Here is a 22,171-nt window from a genome sequence, read left to right as displayed (position 1 = left end):
TATAATGAGCGGAATGAGCTACATTCAGAATGGCAAATCCGTATTTCCAGTTAGGTTGGTGAGAGTAATATAAAAGTAATGCAATAATAGTATAATGCCTCACATTTCAAATACAGTAATATTGTAACATAACAAATGACTTTGAAATGACAGTAATATGGAATAAACAATGCATTATAGCTTTGAATTCACTTGCCCAAAACCAAAATGGCAGAATTCTGCTTCAGTTTCAGGTTTTGAGACTTTGTTGTTCAGCCCGTTGTGAGAGACATTTCAAGCCAATTTAGTGTCTGAGTTAAACTGGTGTTAGGAGATAATACCTTTTTTTTTTTCCTTCAAATTTTCCAGGGAGTTACCAGAGGAAGTTTGGCGCCAAAGAAAATTGTATCGAAACATTTAAACCTTTATGTATGACAGTGATGGATATTGACTGTATTGTGTGTGTGTATTGTGTGCATTGTGGGTGTATATGGGTGTCAGCGGTGCATTAACATAGAAAGGGGGTCTGGGTTAAATACCTAATGCAGACATTATTTATGTAAGGTGACAGCATGACAGTCGTTTGATTGGTTTGTTCCATATTACCACACTCAAATGGCCATCTATTCACAACCACTCTATAATAACACCGCCACTGGTGACCTACTTTTATGGTGTGCCGCCATTAATCATCGAGGCTGGGGGGCACCGAGGGAGATTCAATCCCACCCCCCACCCCAAAAAACACACACATTGCTAAACGCTATGCCTTGCAGAAAGTAATGTCATTGTGCTTTTTACAGTGATTTGTGTGTTTGGGGGTGCCTGTTTATACAACGGTTTACACAAAGGACTTTTTTTTTCCGTGCAGGAGAAAGTGACAGATTAATTGCTGTTGTCTTTTCAACCTGCAATACACAGAGGTATCTTTATTCCTGGGGAGTATAGGTCACAGTTTCAAATTAATCAAAACATTCTCAGAGATAGGGGCGCCCTATTTTTTGTGTATAGTGCAAAGTGTAGTTTAAATGTGCACATTGGTACATGAACGCTGTTAGAATCAGGCATTTGCTCACTTGCATCTCGAGTAATGGAAGCAGCTCTTCTCATTGCCCTTAGGTATAGATAGGAAATCCAAGTTCAGAAAGTAAAAACCCTATCAGTTTGGCATTACCCACAGGTGCTTCACTCAACCTGCAGTCAAATGAGCTCCTTTATTTACCAGTTTCTGTTCCTGTTCCTTCCAATTAATTTGCTCTTAAAGTGACACTGTGCAAGATTCAGGCCGTTTTTCATTAAAAGTTAAATGATTATAAATTGAAAAAACGTATAACTAATAACACAAATAAATGTGTTATTGACGACCATCAGTATATTTTAAATATAATCGTAGGTCTTGTTATTAAATTATGTCTGTTACAACTATGGACAGCAGAAGGAGGATTATTTATTCCTGCATTTACTGTAATGCCCCGAAAGGTCTCACAGGCGAATGCGAAAAAAACACATATTCCCTTTAATTCAAAGAGGAAAATGTACTGTTCCTGTCTCTGCAGCGTTAAATTAGATTTGCTAATATTTGCAGAAACCATGTTTAAATCTCATGTACCTCCTGAATTGCCTTCATGTACCTAAAGGGTAAAAACACACATTTTGTGAAATCATGGTACACATAATAAAGGTAACCAAAATCTTTAGCTCCAAAAATGATGCAAAACAGTACTACATGACCGCAATCATAATTACAAACAATAACAACAAAAAAGAAATGTTTCCTCCATTCAATCAATTGACAGCGGAGCGCTTTGTAAGTGCCCCAGGGACTGAAAATGATCAAGTTCGTGGAAAACTAACATGAAATCATTACCCCCACTGAACGCTTCGCAGCAGGGCAGCCCTTTTTTCAATAAGCAATCTCCTCGTCGCAGATTAATGAACCTTGCGTTTCGTTTCATTAATCCCCCTTCGCTGTAAATGGATTTTCATCATTAATAGATAAACACTAGAATATTCAAGTTGTATTGTTTGCACTGGCTTGTTAAATGACAACATTAACCATCTTGCAACTCTGTTGTTAAAGTCAATTAAATCCAGGTGACGCCATAAAAATAATTTGTACAGATGTCATGATTATTAAAGCTACGAGATGCAATGAACGGGACCACACACTTTTCATGACAATTCCTCAGAATGTTCAAAATTTGACATCACGCTCTACTGAAAATGGACAGGTGAATGCAGACTGAGAAATAATTCTATTATTTGCACTAAGCGGTTTGCTCATCCTGTTGGAAAACCTGGTAAATGCCAATCCCACTTGCCCATTAGAAAGACGCAAAATGGCCTCCCACAAACAATCTATTAGAGGTTCCAGTTGAGGGCATCTGTGATGTTAATGTGTGTTAAACAGCCAGGTTTGTGGAGTGTGTGCAAGGCCACGCCACTCTGCGGGTCGCGTTCCCCCTCTATGCTCTCTCACTGTGAGTCACGTCCCAAGTCAAGTTTGCCCGGATGCTCTGCTCCACTGGATTCTTAATCCGATCCAGCAGACTGTGTTGTTATGTTTTTCTTTTTAAATTAAAATACCAAATCCAATTCAAATCTGAACATATAAAAGAAGTGAGATAAAGAACACTTTTGGCATTCGAGGATAGGGAATGAATCAGAATGAAGAGTACATGTGATAAATGAGGAGTTGCAATGACTGAGTCAAGGGGAAGTGAGGGCAAGGGAGTATCAGGGTTGACCTTTCTGCATGTGCAATTGACCCTATCTTCTCTTAAGGGAGTTCTACAGAGTGTGATAGGATATTTGGTTGAGCGCTCCAGTTGACATTTAAAAAAAGTAGAGTGGTACCACTTTGATAGCGTTGATCGCTACTGACTTGACAAAGTCACTAAACCTGTCCCCAGCCAATGGCAGGACAGATAGACAAACAAACGTTCAGATTCGCACCTGTGGCCAATTTAGAGTCTTCAAAGAATCTAAAATGCAAGGAATGTGGAACGTTGTCTCAGTCGATCCAGTCAGGCTGGAGGTGACCAGAATGATTCAGAGTCTGAGACTTGATGAGGACCTCGAGCAAGTGCGAGCAGCCTCCCTTCAGAAGGCTCATGTTTATTTATTTATTTTTTCTTATCCCCCGGTTGGAACGATTCCTCCGCATCAGCGCTGGGATCGGACTCAGCGGGAGACAGAAGAAAAAAGAAAAAGCCTTCAGGGTGCTGGCATTCAAATGTGCTGATTACATCATACACCTGAAGCTTCCCGGCGCCAAAACCTTTCAGGCGTATGGTACATCTAAACGGCTTTAGCAGGTTTAGCTGTCCAGTCTGTTCTCGAAAGTGCGATTTGCGCTATCCTGAAATCTCAAAATGGAAGCAATAAGTAAGAAGAGGACTCTGTGTTCTCATTTTGCACCAAGTCGGACTTCAAATGTTTGCCAGTATATGTACTGGACATAGATATCAGAGGCTACGGCGATATCAATATCAATACTTTAAAGCACAAAATATATACTCTACAAACAACACTTTGTAGCTTGGATAAACTGATTAAAATATATGTATTGCCGCAATATTGACATTTCCTCATTTCCTGTGCAAAACATAAATAATAACACAGATGACATTCGTTTGTGATAGCAAAGACGGGTTAAAAAATGTCCAAAATCGGTCGGTGTGCCATCTTAACTTAAGAGTTAAAAGGACAGCGTGTAAGATTTAGACAGTTTTTCATTACGGCCAACAGGAGGTGCTGAATTTACCATTGTCCATCGCTATAACAAACATTGTCGCCTCCGGTCACCCCCCATGTAATATAATTTAATTATAACTAGGCCAATGATTATATTTAAAACATAATTGTGGTCATTAAAAACACATTAATTTGCAAGTTTTTGAAATTTACAATCATTTCATTTATTCCTTTTTAATGAAAAACGGTCAAAATCTTACACACTGTCGCTTTAAAATCTATCTTTCAGATTTGAACATGTCAGATTTTTTTTCTTTTTTAACGTTAACATAAAGCTGAATAAAACATCAATAACAACTGGGCTTTACACGATTAAGGTTTGTGGAGCTGGTCAAACACTAAGTATCCCAAAGTACTAAATAATTGAAATTGATTGGAAATAAATAACAATGAATCCCTGAAATCCCCCAAAATGCTGATAAACATTCAACACATGGAAAATATGGGCAATTCCATGCATCAGTTGGATCACATCGAATCCAACTGATGAGATCTGTTTATTAATGGTCCACCCCCAAAAATTTTCTATTGAAAATTGTACATATTAGTATGCACTGAATTGATATCATGTAATAACTCTCCTTCTTTGTATACATGCTCTCAACTTTTGCTGCTCATTAAAAAAAGGTCCTGTGTGCCTGCGAGATACGAGAAAAGAAAAAAAAAAATAGAGTTGACTGCAGTGTCCCGTCATTCAAATGAGCAGCCGCTGCACCTCGGGCATTAGGAGTTTGCTTTTTACAGCCATCATGGTTGCGTTTATGAGTTTTATATCTAAGCAAGATATAACCAAGATAGAAAAACCTTGTATTTGGCATTAGTTATATGAGAACATGATAACCAGTATTGCTTTCCAGGATTGTTAATCTATTGCCATTGAGGACAGTAATTGTGATCGTCTTCCAAGAAAATTCCGTTTAGTTGATGAAAAATGCAGTAAAAATAAAGGGATATGAATGCTAAATGAGACTAGCCAAGTGTGTTGTATGATATGTCATTTTTGATAACCTCGCCGAGTGGACTACATTTCCCACAGTAACTTTCCTAACTACATTTAATTTGAGCTGCTTGGCTGCTCTAAACATGTCTTTGTTTTTTGTTCCTCCCGTCTCCATTCCCTCGCTTCTGTGCAGCGGTGAATAGCGGCGAAAACTATTTTTACATTCTTCGCACCGCTGAGAGGATTCAAACGCTTTCCAATCTCATGTGCATTTTCTGCCCTCCAAGCCCTCCCCAACAAATGGACATTTTTAGACCCACTGACCCATTGTTGTTGCAATCCTCCCAGCTAAAAGGCTTTTACTATAAGACGAGCAAAGCTGTGAAGCCAGAATCACAAAATAGGGCTAATAATCACAGAAAACTGTGTGTCCTGATCTCACCATGTGAGCAGAAATTGAGCCCAAGAACGTAATTTTTCATCTGATTGCAATCAGGGAAAAAAAATAAAATATAAAAAATAATTCCACACCTTTTTCCAGCACTAGCATGTACTATCTGTAACATGCATAGCACTCAAATTGGAAAAAAAACATCGGAAAAAGAACACGTAGTTGCATACTGTAAGTGTACACAATGAGCTGTTAAAAAAACTCATGACAAATTGGAGTCAACTAGTGGCGGTTCAGTGGGTTTCAACCTTGGGCCTTCAGTGACCTCATAATTATTTCTATCTACATTAATATGCCTCATAATAGCGTCAGTATGACATCATACATATATATTTACATAGCCCTTAATAATTCACAGTATCCAGTGTTCTTAGATGGTCCATCAGCTAGCTTCCCCTGAGGTTGCAGTCTCACAAGATGATTGGTCTAAGTGCTGTAAACTGAATGAGCTGTGTCCTTTCACTTACACGCTTTTTATTCTGAAGGATCTGGCAGGTTTCAGGCAACCTGACAACACCATTTAGCTGAAATATGATTGCATAAAAAGCTTTTCTCAAGGAAAAATGGAAGAAAAAAAAAACTCTTGATAATATATGGCACTGAATGCACTGCAAAAAGCAAATATGTCATACAGACCAGGGAGGATAATTGCAAAAAAAAAAAATAGGAATAAATGTGTTTTTCTGGGTATGATTAAGCCAGCAGAGAAGCTCCCCCCCCCTTCATCAGCCATCTTGTTATAAGGCCGGGTTTTCGGTGAGTGTCCCTCCAAACATTTGGAGCCGCTTGCATCAGTTTCTGCCGACACAAACTGGACAAACGCGGACAAAGGGCTTGGACCTGCGCTCCCCCTTTGAGCGGATACGCCGTGATCATAGCTGACACGGCCTCTCTGCAATCCTGAAAACCCATCCAGTTTTGTTCCTCAACAGACACCGAGAAGGAAGAAGAAGGCTGCAGCATTATGAAGCAGCCCGGCGCTGCATAAAGGCATCATGGATCATCAGTTCCCAACGCTGCCGGGCCTTGTGCTTTTCTCTTAACGCCACTCAGGGCATTCACTAACTTTATGAAAGGGGGCATGGATTCATTCCTCCGGCATCCTTCCCCCCCGGCGCCTACTGCTCTATGAAATGCACTAAATGTTCAAGACTGAATAGTATCTGTACTTTTCTTTTCAAATACTCGCTGCTGACAGCTGTTTTTGTGTTATTATATGCCTCAGTTCACAGAGAGCAAACTCTGACACAGTGACACAGAGACCATTAGCGTCACCTCGCGCTAAGCCACGCCCCCCAAACACAAATAGGCCAATCATAGCTTAGAGTAAAAAGTCTGCTTTGGGCACCGGTGTGATTAAAGGGTCTGCTGGTCTATATCAATCGCATGCTAATAAAGTGGGTGTGTGATTGGCCAGCAGAGATTTGTCACCTTTTCCTGCAAAGTTTTCATTTAACAATGATAGACACATTGACGATATAATTGCGGGTAAATGAAATTTTAACAGAATGGAATTTTTCTTCTCCTTTTTCTTCTAGTAAATTGTATTTACTATTTTAAAGAATGGCCCCCAAAAGTCATCATATTCTGAGGGAAAAATTGAATATTTAAAAGACTAATTTGTGAGGGGGAGTGGGAGAGATTGTAATAGCTCAATGTGTGTTACACAAAGTACTTTTCAAAGCATTTACAAAGAAACACAAAAAGAAATCTAAAAACAAAGTAAACAAATAAAAAGGTAGCTTTCTAAAATAATAGATTATCCTGTTCATTCGGAATATTGATTGAAAATTTGTTCAAGGGACCTCATGAGTATGTAGGGAGGGGCATTGTTTTTAACTTGGATTCATAAAAAAACTTTACACTTCTTTTGGCTGCTATTCCATTTGAATGTAGCATAACAATTGCTTCACCATGTTTGCTTGGAATGGTTGCCAGCAGCGGTGCGATTTTGTGAAAAACGTATGAATTTTTGTGAACGATCTGATTACAAATTACTGTCTGCAACTGCTTTTCAAATTAACACTTTAAATAAAGCAGCCCTTGTCTTGATGAGTAGAAGCCCCTCTGTTAGACTGTTTCATCTCCTTATTCCATGATTTTGATATGTCCACTATTGTTGTAATGTTGTACATCTTAGGGGGCCGCCATTTTGTCACTTGCTGTTGAATGAAAATGACATTGCAGTTGCTCAGGTCTCAGGTAACGACCACAGCTCATTTTGCAAAAGTCGCATGATCAAACTCTGAAAACAGTGGGTTGAGTTTGCGCAAACACAATGTTAGTGGGGGTTCTTAGAACATATTATGGCAAAAAAGGAAGGATTTTCCCTTTAAAATGACTTAATGGGCACAAAAAATACATTTCACTCCATTTCTTGTAACAAAACTTGTTCAAGATTTTCAGCCTTTTGAAATACAAAAAAAATACAATACAATAAGACAAATATGTTTTCAAGCAAACACACTTATTTCAAAAGAAAAAGAAGTACCTCTTTCTTAAAACTGATTCATTCGCGTAATAATGCTCCTTCATCTGAAGCAAATTAGTGCAGAATCAGTATTGCAAACTAATATTGTTCATTCTTATCACCAATATGAATGCCATGCAAAATAAATGCAAATCTATGATAATCTCAGCATCCTCAATGAAGATGAATAAAAAAAGTCCCTTTTTTTTTTAAACTGTGCACTCTACGCTGGAATTTGCATGCGTCTCGGGACCATGTGACCTATTCCGCGTGACGCCTGAATGAGCGCTTACTTGAGGCACGACTTCATACTGAAGTCCTGTTTATTCCTGCATGAATTTGATTTGAAATGGCCGACGCGCACTCTGCGGACCGGGCCTCGACTCCGTGACATTCCGCGCAGGGGCAAACAAGCATCCCGAACAAAGATGACGACGTCGTCGTTACCTCTGTCTAATTGTTCTGCTAAATCGCAAAGCCCTGGCTTTATTTTGCCTTTTTGTTACGTGCATAATTGGCCTGGAACATTTCTACTTTGTGTCGGGCACAAACACGCCTGTAGGCTTGAGGCTGTCAAGGTTGATTTAAAGTTACACAGAGGAGGCTGCGTGTGTGCTGTATATTTTTCCCAGTGTTGCGTAATGTCAATGCGACTTTCTGTGTCTCGTACCATTTTGTCGAGCATGAGAAATAAGCTATAGGTCATTACGCAGCTGCACCTAGTCGCCGTGATGTAGCGTGTGACGCTCCTAATAGGGACACGGGGCGGAATGGATCCCCTTTGCTCGGTTGTCATGGAACGTCTTGCAATGTTTTTGTAGCCCACGGCTTACTTCCCCCTTTCTGTCTGCCTACATCACTCTGACTTCTTTTTTTCTTCACTGCCTTCTCCGGACTTGGCCGGGATACAAAAGGAGGCGTTTAACACACGATGCTTCCCGCTTAGTAAAAACGACATTTGTCAGTGCCACTTCGCTGTTTGCTTTGGCTAATGTGTCATTGTCTCGCCCTGACTGCAGCGAGATGGGAAGTTTTTTTACGTGCCGTGAGCAAATAAACGTGCGTGTGGTGGTAAGCATGAGAGAAACTCGACGGCCTATGCGATGCATGAGTACCCTGGCAGATGCGTTGCTTCCAATGCTATCGATCAGGCTCTTTTTGTATCTTACCTAGTTTTTGCTGTTGGATAATTTACCAAGGAAAAGGTCTTTTAAATCAGAGCTAACTTCCATGATTCATGCTATTACTATATATATATATATATATATATATATATATATATATATATATATATATGTAAAATCATCCTGAGAACACATGCATTCACATCAGCGAGTTATGGAATCAGAAGTGCTAATACCCACAGAAAACGTAATAACGCAGAAGCACTGGAGCTAGACAGGATACACAGCTCAGAACCTAAACTTAAGCATCGCAAAGGTAGGATTCAGTGTTGGAATTGAGGCCATCGGAAGATAAGGATGGGCTAAAATATCTGCGGGGAAGTGGGGAGAAGAGCACGGGACTATCCTGGTCGATGGGCTCATGTTTGGTGGTGTATGTCCTAAGAGGGATGACAGGCATGAATAAGTGTCTTTTAATGCCGGGTGTTTGGTCTCTGAAGCAGTTTAGAAGGCTTCATTGCCTCATTTGCGAGGCTGTCGCCACATATTACACAGAGTGGGATTGGGCTATGAGAATCACTTGTAGCAGTTTACAAAAGTTGAATCAAGGATTCTTCTTATTTGCTGCAGATATTCATCCATTTTCTAGAGCCCCTTAACCTCAAAAGGGTCGCAGGGTTGCTGGTGCCTATCCCAGCTGACTTCGGGCAGTAAGTGGGTGACAGCCTTAACTGGTTGACAGCCAATTGCAGGGCACACCGGGATGAAGAACCATTCACGGACCCATCACACCCAAGGACAATTTAGTATCCCCAATACACCTGCCAACCATGTTCTAGGAGTGTGGAAGGAAGCAAGAGAGAACCCACGCGAGCTCGGGGAGAACATTCTGACTCCTCACAGGAAGGCCACAACGCAGCGGATTTGAACTCAGGTGCCTGAACTATGCGGACTGCTCCACCGAGCCGCTTCCTGAAGATATCTCACCTTTAAAACAAAAGGCTTCTTCAGTTCTCTCTGGTGGTACCTTGGGTCGTGCTTGAGCTTCTCGCAGTTTCTAAGTGATATGGTATAGTAATTCCATGGATTTTGTTACCAGGGGGCTTGCCAAGCTTGAAGGCAGGTATGGCTGAACACCTCGCTGCTAAGTAGTCGGCTGCATGATATAAAACGAATGCATCAACAAACATTGCAACCCAGTCTCCAGTGCTGGTCTAGCTCAGAATTTGTGCAGCATCAGTATTTGAAGCCACAAATGCTCTTTAGAGGGATATGAGAAATCCTGTGTGGTACAATTATGAATATGAGAATAAATCTCCTGAATCTTGACTAGGTCACCAAAGTCCAGCGCACACGTATAACAATTAACCACATAAAGCATATAGTTTTTATTTATTTTAATCAATACTGGTGGTTTGTCCCAATGTTTTCTGTTCTTTTCACGCATTATTACCCAATTTAATATATTGACGACAAATCTTTTACCTGTCTTGGACACTTGACCTGCCTCACAACTGTCATAAAATCCTGCTCCTTCTCAACCTCAAGTCTCTGCAGGATTATGTTATCAGACATAAATGTGTAGATATTTTTCATTTGCTTATCCTGTTTTGTATGAACTGATAGCCATCACGCTTCGTTTCAAAAAGAGCTGGTTAGCCAAAAAGGTAAATGTGCGTATGGGACAAATACAGAAAAGAAGGAGTCATTTTTTTATAGTATTTAGTTAGAACAAAATGTAAGTCAAAGAAAAATATTTGTAAATGCTTTACAATGTATAGAGCAGTGGTTAAACGGAGCCTTCGCTGCGGCTGTCAAGACACACCGACTCATTAAGTCAAGTTGTGATGATGCGCCCTGCTTGGCCATCACTGGGTGCTGATGATAACATCACGTCGCTTGGCCAATCAGGGCTGCGGGAAATGTAGTGCGCTCGGGCGTATGCTTTCTTTCCTAATATTTGAATTCATACTAGAAGTTTTTTTTTCAGGTAAATGCAGATTTTGTGGCCAAGATTTTAATAGGAACTCCAAATTGCAAAATGATTTATTATGGCCCGGTAAAACAAAATGATGGCCGATGGCGTTTTTCTGGTGACACACTAATGACTCAACGCATGTTGTGTCCTCTGACAGCAAATATTTAGACATGTAAAAGGAAGCAAAGTGCATCCTCTAAAGCGTCTCTTTGTGCCCCTGCAGCTTGCCCAAACCTTCCCAAGCCTCTCAGTCATTCAAATGGTAAACTGGCAGCACCCACTCTGAATTCACAGGCTACCATTAACAGTCCGGTCCTGCTCTGTGCACTCCCGCCTGGCTCACTGTTTCCCACTACATTCTCCCGAAACGTAGCAAAAAAATAAAGGGGTTGAGAGGTGGAGGGAAACCATTTACCATGAGAAAAGGGACCTGAGAGGAGAGTTAAAGAGTGGAGGTGGCACACTTAATCTGTAATCTGTCTCTGTCATTTCGCCTTCAAGCATATCCGCTTCGGCTTGGTTCTGTCACACACTTCATATCGTAAGACGAAAATCGACCCGCCAAGTTTTTTTTTTTTTTCTTTCTTTTTTCGTTCAGGCATCAAAGGCAGTTCCACTGAGCCGTATGACATTTTTGATCATGTTTATGGGTGGATCCCCAAATATCTCAAAAAGCCATGCCTGAAAAATCACAAAAGAAGTCTGCTATTTTCGTTTGGTAAAAGTGCATTTTTCAAACTACTCTCAAACCTATTGCATCATTCCAGGCGGGTTTGAGCCATATACTGCGTATCAGAGAATATGCGATTTACATTTGGTGTTTGGGCCGAACATAGTACCAAAATGGGATAATTGGCCATATCATGTAGTACGCTATCAATTATCACTATCACTATCTCACTCAAGGGCGAACATTGATTGGTAAGTTTAACGAGAGTAACAGCTCTTTTGAGCTCATCATTGTTCGGCCAAGGTTGGAAATGTTCACCAACACAGACAGCCGTGGCAATAACAGTACAGGCGAACATCTGGGAACCGTCTGCTGAATGTTTGGCCGACATTTGTCATCGTTTGCAATCTTGGACGTACCCTTAAGAGATCAAAAGAGCCACAACCTTTGCTGACACTCGTCAATGTTCACCCCTCAGTGAGATAGGGGCTTAATATGAGGAACAACTTCTCTAAGCACATAATAGGAAAAGAAAATTTACCAAGCTACGGTCCAAAAACCAAGGTACTGACCATATTGAGGGATACTCATACCATCCCACCCAAAGTTTATCTTTAGTAGAGCCACAAATATTTTATAAAAAATACATACCAAATGCGACCAAATGGTACCAAATACCACATGCGAAAATTTGGACCAATTCGAGAGGTCATTTTGTTCCATTGCATCAAGTATACTAGTAAAATGAGTGTAACTCAAGTCCGTGAATTTTGACGGGTTTTTTTTATGGATTTCCCCATACATAAACTAAAATATAATGGGTTTCACATCTCCAGGTGATCAAATTCAGCCCCTGAATATAGTTTTATACTTTCATACCAATATTAGAATAGAAACAGTCTCAAAAACTCATAGCAGAAAAAAAAATACAGAAAATTTCTTCTAATTGTCACTAAAACCTACACTAAAGAACAGTATTTCATCTTGACCATGTTGACCACAGAGACCACACCCAGAAACAAAATCGAGGTTGCAAGAAAGCCCAAAACACTCAACAAGGACAAATAAAAAAACATAAAAAATAGAAAAACACTCCACTTCTCCTTTTTTTGCATTTTTCACCTTGTTTGAAAGGAAATATGAAAAAGGAAATAATATGAAACTTACCTGAGGACCGCTCAGACTCAGGTTTATGTCTTCTCTGCATTTGTACAAAATTATGAAATTATGTGAATCTAGCACAGGCATGTCCAAACCCGGTCCTCGAGGGCCACGTATCCTGCATGTTTTCCAATGCAGTATCCAATGCAGCTGATTCAAATGTTCAGGTTTGTTGTCAGGTTTCCGCTGAGCTTGCTGATTAGCTAATCATTTGAATCAGGTGTGTTAGGAGGACAGAAACCTCCAAATGATGCCGGATAGGCTGCCTTCGAGGACTGGGTTTGGACATAGCATATAGCATCTAGCATATACAAAGGCAACCTTATCTAGGTACAAACATGACTTAAAACAAAAGTCACTAAGAGAGTATTTTTTATTGATTCTGCATCAATGCTATTTATGGATGTTTGTGTTGTCACATTGTGGTTGAAACCATACATCCCTGGGAGTGGCTATGACAAAGCCTCATTGGCTTCTGACACACCCATGCAACTGTTTTTGTTTTGTGTTTTTCTCCTCAAGCAGTATTTTACTTATTTGTGTGCTTGGCTGTGTATATAATGAACTGTATGTTTTTGTGTACAAAAAAAAAAATAAACTGCACAATCTTAGAAACCCCGTGCAGTTTCTCCCGATAATGACCACATTTCCATGTGTGATGCTCCCCCAGCAACGTCAAGTTGGTGTGCAACTTCTGTTCAATTTACATAACAAAGTTAGCCATTCACAGGTGATTTAAGGTGCGAGCGATAATCCTTAGTGCCGATCGGCACTCTGGTGGTCTTCATCGGGAGAAATGGCACCTCTTTGGCCTTTCTTGTGTTAAAAAGAAAGCAGCTCATGCTGCATCTTCCATTCTGACAACGATACATCAAATTTTCAGAATATCTCAGTTTTTTTTTTCGTGCAGGAGCTGGGTTTAAGGCATACAAATCCTGTAGCTCTTCCTTAGTGGCGGAGGTTTATACTCTACTGACAAGAGATTGTCGAACAACATCTGTGCTAACATGAGGTGACCGCGGGAGGTGTGTGAATGGCAGTCAACCACCATGTTGAGTGGTGGAACCCGTGTTAATCTGCAAGCGTCTCTCAAAAACATTCAACTAATTACTTCCCATTCCCCTCAGAACGCCCCTCCCAACCCGGCCCCTGGCAAAGTTAAAATGGAAACACGAAGCGAAGGCACTGGCATGTTCTGCTCGGCTAGCTTGGCTTATGAGAAAAGAGAGAGGCATCATGGAGGAGCAATCAGGCGGTCATCAACAGTGGATTTGCATACTAACTGTAACATAAACCAGCATCAATATCTGGCATATTCCAGCAAATTTGGGCACAAAAGCTTGAATTTCGAAGCAAATAGATATGATCAAGCAAAATGGGCAATTTCAGTTTCATTTATCATTCTAAACATTTCTTTTTTCTTGGAATCTATGCGATAACTCACATATGTGTGTGTGTGTGGCCCTGTCATGGATTTTTCCACGAGCATTATAAATATATTTATATATGAGCTACATGCCTCAATCGCCGGATAATATTGAGTGATGGGCTCACACCGGAAGTGTCATGGAAGTAATTATACTGTAAATAATGTTGGCCGGTGTGTGTGCGTGCGCGTGTGTGCGTGTGTCATAGGGCTTGACAGCCAAGGGCAGACAGGCATGACATCACATTTCTTCTTCAGTGCATAAGCTGTATTCAAGGAGGGGGGAGAGCAAGAGAGCTAGTTTGAAGGGTGTTGACATATGATGCATCATTGCTTCAATGTTATGGTGTTGAGCAATGACTTGATGCACCACGGGAAGATTATTTTTTTTCAGCGTCTAATTTATTTCAAATATATAATTTGCAACATGTTCTTTTTTTGTTTGACCTATATAACGCAAAGGTCACACAAACAGGTATCTAGTCAACTTGGTAACTGTCAAAGTAAAAACACCCTATGGGGTATCGTTTTCACATATATACATTTATGAGCTTGACTTCCATGAGAAATCATGATGCCAATTTTTGACACTTTTATTCCAAATCAAGCTCTGCAAGTACAATCATATATCTGGTCGAAGATGTTTTTACACATACTGTGCTGTGAGATGTTGCGGTAATCTTGTGATGGATGTGTGATGGAAAATGTTGTAGACAACCATCTCGAAAGGTTTTCAATTAAGACAGCTGCGCCACAAAGAGACTGAAAGAAAAGTCAACAGTGGCTTGACCGAATCGACCTGAGTGGTCCTAACATGTGACATATGGATATCTAGAGCAATGCGGTCTTTTCACGTTTCGCAAATTCGTTTGCTGTGCAAAAGCCATACAGTCGTGGATGTGAATGCAACATTTGTCCTTGTTCCTACCTATTTGGATTGATCATGCGATTCTGATAATGCTCCTGATATGCTCACAGCTACGCAGATTAACAACTTGGCACACAATAATCACACGGTCAAAAAAACAACAATGGCTAAGAAAATCGATCTGTGTTTTTATGCAAAAACAAGTCACAAGGGGCATGTTTGATATTTCAAAGGAATAGATGGGTGATAGATCCAAATCTACCATTTGTACGGTAGATGTTTTTCTTAATTCCGATAATAAATTAAAATCATGTTCATATTCTTCTTCTTATTATTATTATTATTATTATTTATTTATTTTTTTTTCAAGGTGCCAATGAGTTACTTCATTTTAGTTATGTTATGTTACGGTTAACATTTTGCTCATGTTTGTGCAGTTATCATTACCGTTACCTGTAGATAGAATTTTGGGATAAAATGACACACTTTCTACCTTTTGCCAAAGCACTGATATAGGCTGCAAAGTCAGAGGTGCTATTGGGGCTTTAGGGGAAAGATGGAGGTTCATGGCTTGAGTTTGGAACTGCGCAGCACCGCCAGCGGTCCTGCTACATTTGGTGATAAATGTGGCATAGCAAAAAGGCCCCAGAGACTCTGCAAAGACCGGGTGGGTTCATTGGTTGTGCACCCGCTCTGCCTCCCCCTGCCCCTCATGGCAATCACTCACCCGGCCTTCAAGATGAGGCAATGGGGACAGAGTAAAGGGGAAAAGGGGGAATCGTGCATTGATAGCACATTGAGAGCTCACTCTGTGGAAATTAGTTTATGTTGGCCAATTGTAACACTTCCCATCTGGTAGTTATTGTGTATTCCTTGTGTGTATATGTCAGGGAGGCCACCTTGGAAGATGAAGAGCGCCATTGTTTTTTCGCTGAACGGGAATTCCGCTTGCACTTTTAGCGTAAGTCTATAGGAAAATATTTCAAATCATTCAAATAACCCCAAACCTCATGGTCAGCAAGAACTTAACTTCATTTTTGGGTTCAAGAAGCTCTTAAGATCGTCCTAAATTTTGTGTTTCCACGATTCAAATTTGGCATGCAACATATTTCAGGTCATCGCCCCTGATATATGATTTTTGCAAGAGCATATCCCAGGGGTGCTCAATATGCTGACCACGAAGGTAGCATTGGTAGATTTCATGATAATATACAACATACACGAAAAACAAGTGCAAAACAACATGGCTAAAAGCTAGCTGCAAATGCACGTACGTAACTGCTTGCTGGTTTCTAAGTAACATGCGTGTTGACAAATCTAACGCTAATGCATTTTTTTTCTGGTCAAGTAATCAGAATTATGTTGCATTTCTGATTAGATGGGTAAATAGGTCTTAAGTAATTAGGTCATTAGGTGAATTGAATGGGTACCCGTAAAAATTCCACACGGGCACAGGGAGGCCCGAGACATAAGCAAACTCACAACCTCTGCACCGTGTTAATACCTTGGTTCAGGATTCAGTTTTATAGTTTAGGTTTGCGCATATAGCATCCCTGGAGTAGAGCTGTGAAGGGAGTAACTCATAGTTAAGTCTTGCGCAATTTGTGCATTTGGATTTTGAGTTTGGCATGTGAATCTTTCCGGCTTGTAAATGTTGTTGTCCTTTGTCAGGAGTTTTCTTCGGTTACATAAGAGTCTTGGCTTGTCCGGGATATACACTGAGTCTAAAGTCCATTCCTCTGTGTGAGGCTTGTCCATTTGATTCATGGATAGGCTATATTCTGTGCATGTGCAGTTAATAGTTGACCTTAATCCAATTTGTACCCTTAGTTTATGGGTTTGTGTGAAGTATATTTGGGATCTATTGTATTGATAGGCTGTTGTTAATTGTAGTGATTTAAAAAGGAGTATAATCTACCTCATTTGCCTTCCCACCAGAAAATGAAAATAATCTAATCATTGCCCTTAACAGAGTATGTGGATGTTTGTGTAGCTCTAGCCATTTCAGCTTTAAAAATATGTTTTACTTTCTTTCTTTTTCTCCATTTTGAAAGTCATTAAGATGATAAAAAGCAATTACTGATTTAAATGTGACTTTGAGGAGGAGGTAAATGGAGGTTAAATACAGTGAGCATCTTCAATGGGCTGGAATGATAGCAGTGGTTCATTTATGTCCTGGTGATGAAGACTAATTCATTATTAGTTGTTCAGCCTTGCGCACGGCATCAATCAAGTGTCACATCTTCATGTTCTCCTGACATTTTAGGAGTAAAGAGTGTTATTGTGTATGTCGATTTTTAAAAACGGCCTAATGGCTGCTTGTCGGTATCATGTTATCTGACAATAGTGTGTGTGTGCGTTTCTGCATGCATGTGTGTGTGTGGGCTGGCTACACCAAGCAGGCAATTAAAGCACTTCATTAGAGCTTTGTTAGCTCATCCAATCATCATATGGCAGACAGTGATAAGGGCATTTTGTGCTTTTCACGCTCTCGCTCCTCCGTCTGTCTGATGGTCTGCAGGGAGCAGATATGCTATCAGAAAACTGTCTATCACAGGCCGCCTCGCCACCTTGTACAGAGGCGCTCCGACCTACTGCATCGCAGCTCGGTTGGGGAAGATGCACTGGAACAGCTGGGCTGATTTTGTGGGAACAGCAGGGGCCACATGAGACTAATTCCCGCCCATCCGTGCTAGAATCTGTGGAGCCTCTACCACTCACCGCCTCCCACCACCCAAAATGCTTTCTCTTGACTGGGCGGGAACAGTTAGTTGCCGTGAGACATGAGATAGGTCCTGGTTGTTTGTCAGTTCTTCCCAAAAATGTTGGACAGGGTTGAGACCAGGTTTCTTAGTTCTTCCACTCCAAACTATTCTAGTGCAATTTTATTAATCATGTTTGCGCTTTATCCGATGTGAAGCAGTTAGCAAGCCGCAAACTCTAATAATAGTACTGCTTTTGGTTACAGTTTTCGTTGGTCACAGGCAGACATATAAATGTGAACAGTTGAACAATTCTGGCGCTAACTCAGGGCTTTTCCATTATATTTTGCAAAGACCCCCCAGGAAAGAAGCCGCCTCCCCACACACACACACTTGCAGCGTTGACTATAAATAAGATTATTATCTATAAAAATGGCATAAGTATACCTAAAACAGTATCATTTTTTAAATTAACAAAAGAAAAAACTTAGGTTATGTAAGATTTTAACTACCTATATAAAATAATATAGCAAATCTAACATAATATTGTTTAATGTCATTTAAAGAGCAAACCTGAAGCAGCTTATTGATAAAATGTGTAATAGTAACTACTTTGCAAAGCACACATGCATCTATTTTGTTAAGTTTAATATGAATGCACGTTGCCCTTAGTGAAGCCATTTTTCAACAGACAAGCCAGAAAAAACACAGATGATGTTTGTTAATCTATAATCTATGATCTATAATCTATAAATACGCCTACATGCCACCAAAAGCATGTTCCAATGTTTAATACACATCAGAGATAAAAGTTTGAGAACCGATGTGTGTCCCCAGTGTTTTGCTAGATACCATCACTAACACTCTGCCTGGTCCCATTAACTGTCTTTCAGCACATATAGCATGCGTTTTTTTTTTGTGTATTTGTGCATTATTGCGGAGTCACTAACTTAATCTACGTTCCTATTGCCTACACACCTGTGTCTCATTTACAATCATTCTGGGGCCTGCTTGTGTTTTCCCAGTTTCCCAACTAAGTTATCACAAACACCAGTTTGCGTGTACATGCATGTGTGTTCTTCAATTGTTTGTTCCTAGTGTTTAGATTTTAGTTCTGTGTCCTTGTGATGTTTACACCACCTTTGCGGAATTGCCTTCCCATGCATTAGCTGTCCAGGTTTGCCTCAGCTAATGAAAACATCTATGGAGAGGTCAGCCAAAGGATACACCATCATGTCCTCGGCCTGCCTAACTAGGGTACCTAGATAGATAGATACCTATCTAGGTAGATATGCAGGTTCTACAATCGTCACTGGTAGATATTGTAGGTATGTAGGGCTGTAGGTGAGTAGGTAACTAGCTAGCTAGCTTGCTAGCTAGGACCGACCAAGCAACCTACCTCCTGGTCCAGACACATGGCTTCTGCATGATTATCGAATTATCTGTCTGAGGTGGAATCACTCATTGGTTGAGATTGAAGGGAGCGAATAAGCAATCTTGATGCATAAACCTACCTATATTTTTCTTTCCATTGAACTAATCTTCAGACTTTACCACGCTCGAGCAACTTGGCTTTGTTAAAGACGAATAGCGGTGTGTTTGCCGATTTTGTCACTGCGATTTCTCCCAAACAAGTGAGGAGCTCCCGACCCGGTAATTCACACTCACAAGTGGTCACACAGTAGCCTCGAGTGAAGTCAGCTGCACATTGTAGCCAGAGGCGTGGCGGCCATTGGGAATTTGGGGAAAATGTATGGAATTTCCTGGACAGCCGTTGTATGGGGGAGAGAGAGGGTTGGGGGGGGTCGAGATCGATTCTGCTACACCACTGGACCGGCATGTGTAGGGCGGGGGACCTTGTGTCTGACAATGAGGAAGAACAGTCGGTTATCCAAACCATATTACATCATGTATGTTATCTTGGAGCCTAATAATTAGCCTTTTACTGCATGTGTTGTAACTTTATGGACAGCAATGGACACCTATTTCCGACATTGTAACTCATTCAAGTTTGTGGTGGTCCTGAAGCTCATTAGTTATATAAGCAAAACAAAAAATGGCACCGTCGACCTCCCCCATCCTAAATAGCCTCGCGTTTGTAGCCCTTTAACCAAATGCAAGGAAAATTATATAACCTTTCTGCGTCATTCACATAACACAAATGGTGGACTGGAAGTAGATTTTATGTATCTACATTTGGTGATTGTGATGCGCTTGGAGAGCATGCACGCAAACAGGGAGCAGGCTGAAGTCATTGAGCATGGGTGGGGTGGGGGTGGGGGTGGGGGGGAGTCGCCCCGGAGCTGACTTGTGACGCGCCGCTCTACCTCTGCTAGACTAGAGATGTCAGAGCAACTTTCCTCATGTCTGTGTCATCGGCGCAAGTCACACTTGTACATTGCAACATGCCCAGATGAGCAAACACACACACACACACACACAAATATTTACACACAGGGACACACAAACCCTATTTGATTTCAGAAAGAACTGAGGGTAATGGAGGACAGAGGAGAATGAATGTTAAATTTCCCCAAGAGTCAAAAGTGGCTTCTTTTTAAAATGGGAATGCAGTTATTAATGAAAAGAAGAAGCCCAATGATGGAGCCCTGTGGAACACCTGTGCTAACTGGGGAAAGGCTCGTGGAGACTGTATACTTGCAGATCGAATGGCTGAAAATAGGAGTAAGACGGTGAAAAAGTAAATATCTTCAGAACCCATATTTTAAAATGAACAAAAAATCAGCCATTTTGGGTGATATTAGGTCATGTCTAAATCTAATAGTAACGCTTTAAACAAATCCTCTGAGAGAATTCCAAAAGCGCTCAAAGTTGAATGATTGCTGTGAGGCGGATGATAAATAAACTTTGAAGGATTCCATGACATGACGTTCTGGGATTAGATGTTGAGGAAAGGGTAAACAATAAATTTTGTGATGCATAATAGAGGGTTACCATAATACACTACATGGTTACCACTTCACATTTTGTTTGTTGATTGTTAAATATCAATAGCGCAAACTTGGTTTTCCCACAAATTTAATTCAGTCCTTCTCAAATTGATAGGATAACTTTGTTTTTACCAGCTGGCTTATAGTTTGAATAAAATAAGGATTGGCATTTTTTATTTTTTTTTATTTCAGGCACTTTGATGCACTTGGTAACTTGCATAAATGCTGTAAAAAATCAGTCAACACTTTGCTTTCTTCTTTTGTTAATGTTAAAAAGAATTCTGTTTTTTGTGTATTTTTATCCATAATCTTTTTTAGAGTTGGTGCAGTGAGTGTGTGTGTGTGGGGAGGGCACGAAAGATTTTCTCATTCCTGGGCGGGCTTGGCAAAAAAAATAAATAAAAATTGAGAAGCACTGGGTTCATGTAACTTCACTTGAAAATGCAATTCGGAATAATGCAGGAATGATAAAAGAATGATGTGGAACGAAATGGAAACACATAGTAAGATGATATTGCATGAAATTGAAAGTTTTGCATTGAAATGACTTGAACATGACTTAGTAATATCAAATAATGTAGAAAAATGGCGAAAAACTTGGAAAGACACTGAATGACATGAATTGATGTGGAATGATACAAGGGTAAAATGTACATTTTGTAACTTGGATGGTTTTTTTCCTTTTATCTTTTTGTAAGTGGAAACATTAAAAATATTTTTCAAGGTATTCAATTCAATGAGCTGAATATCTATTTTGAATGGGAATGATGAGAACAACCCCAGCATATTTTTCACCCAAACGGTACAACTTTTGGGTCATTCAAGGGGAACTGAGCGAGACAGAGGGAGAACCCTTGCATGAACTCAACAGCATTGCAATGCGTTCTAACTCAAGTGAAACATATATTGCCATCTGCAGTGTATTTGCTATAAGACAGTAACCTGAAATCTCAGTTACTCAGGCATCAAGCTCTACAGCCGTGCTTGCTCTGTCCACGCTCATCAGCGTGAGCCCAGTCGGAATGTATCAGCGTTGTCCAAACAAACTAGGTCATGTCGGGGGATGTCTTGGAGGCAAACGTTTATTTGTATGTTGGCCATGATGGAAGACATGGTGTGAAGCTTGATGTCAAAAGATCACACAGCCATGCAGGTCCTCTGGCTACTTGACTCAGCTTTCCCTGTAGGAGGTCATTTTTGCTTTCACACTTCTGCAAATCTATCGAGCCGCTTTCCACCAAATGGGGATGTTTATTCGGATCTGTTGTGGCAACGTTTTTTAAACTGCGGTAAACAAGTTTAGCTCCTTGCATGCTGTAATCAACAAGAGCAGCCTACTGATTACTGCATGTGATAATGCACAATTGCTCAGTTGGAAGAGAAAGCATGAGAATTGCACTTTTTTTTTTACCTGAGCATGGGTAGCAGCCAATTCTGGGAAACATCCGTGAGTCTGTTTCAAATTATCCAAACATAAGAAGGGCGGAGCCAAACATCCTGCTGTCTGTTGATTAGTTGGCAGAAAACAATCACTCCTGGGGAGGAATCTGTCCAAATCTGTGTTAATGAGCACTTTTCCTTCACCAAAATAGTCCGGATCAAGATTCTCTTTAGACAGAATTCAGGGGTCACCAACCGTTTTGAAACTGAGAGCTACTTCTTTGGTACCGATTTTTATGAAGGGCTACCAGTTTA

This window comes from Hippichthys cyanospilos, chromosome 9 (assembly GCF_059441005.1).
Source record: "Hippichthys cyanospilos isolate Australia breed blue-spotted pipefish chromosome 9, RoL_Hcya_1.0, whole genome shotgun sequence".
Taxonomy (NCBI): Eukaryota; Metazoa; Chordata; class Actinopteri; order Syngnathiformes; family Syngnathidae; genus Hippichthys; species Hippichthys cyanospilos.
Note: the sequence above shows the minus strand (reverse complement) of the source record.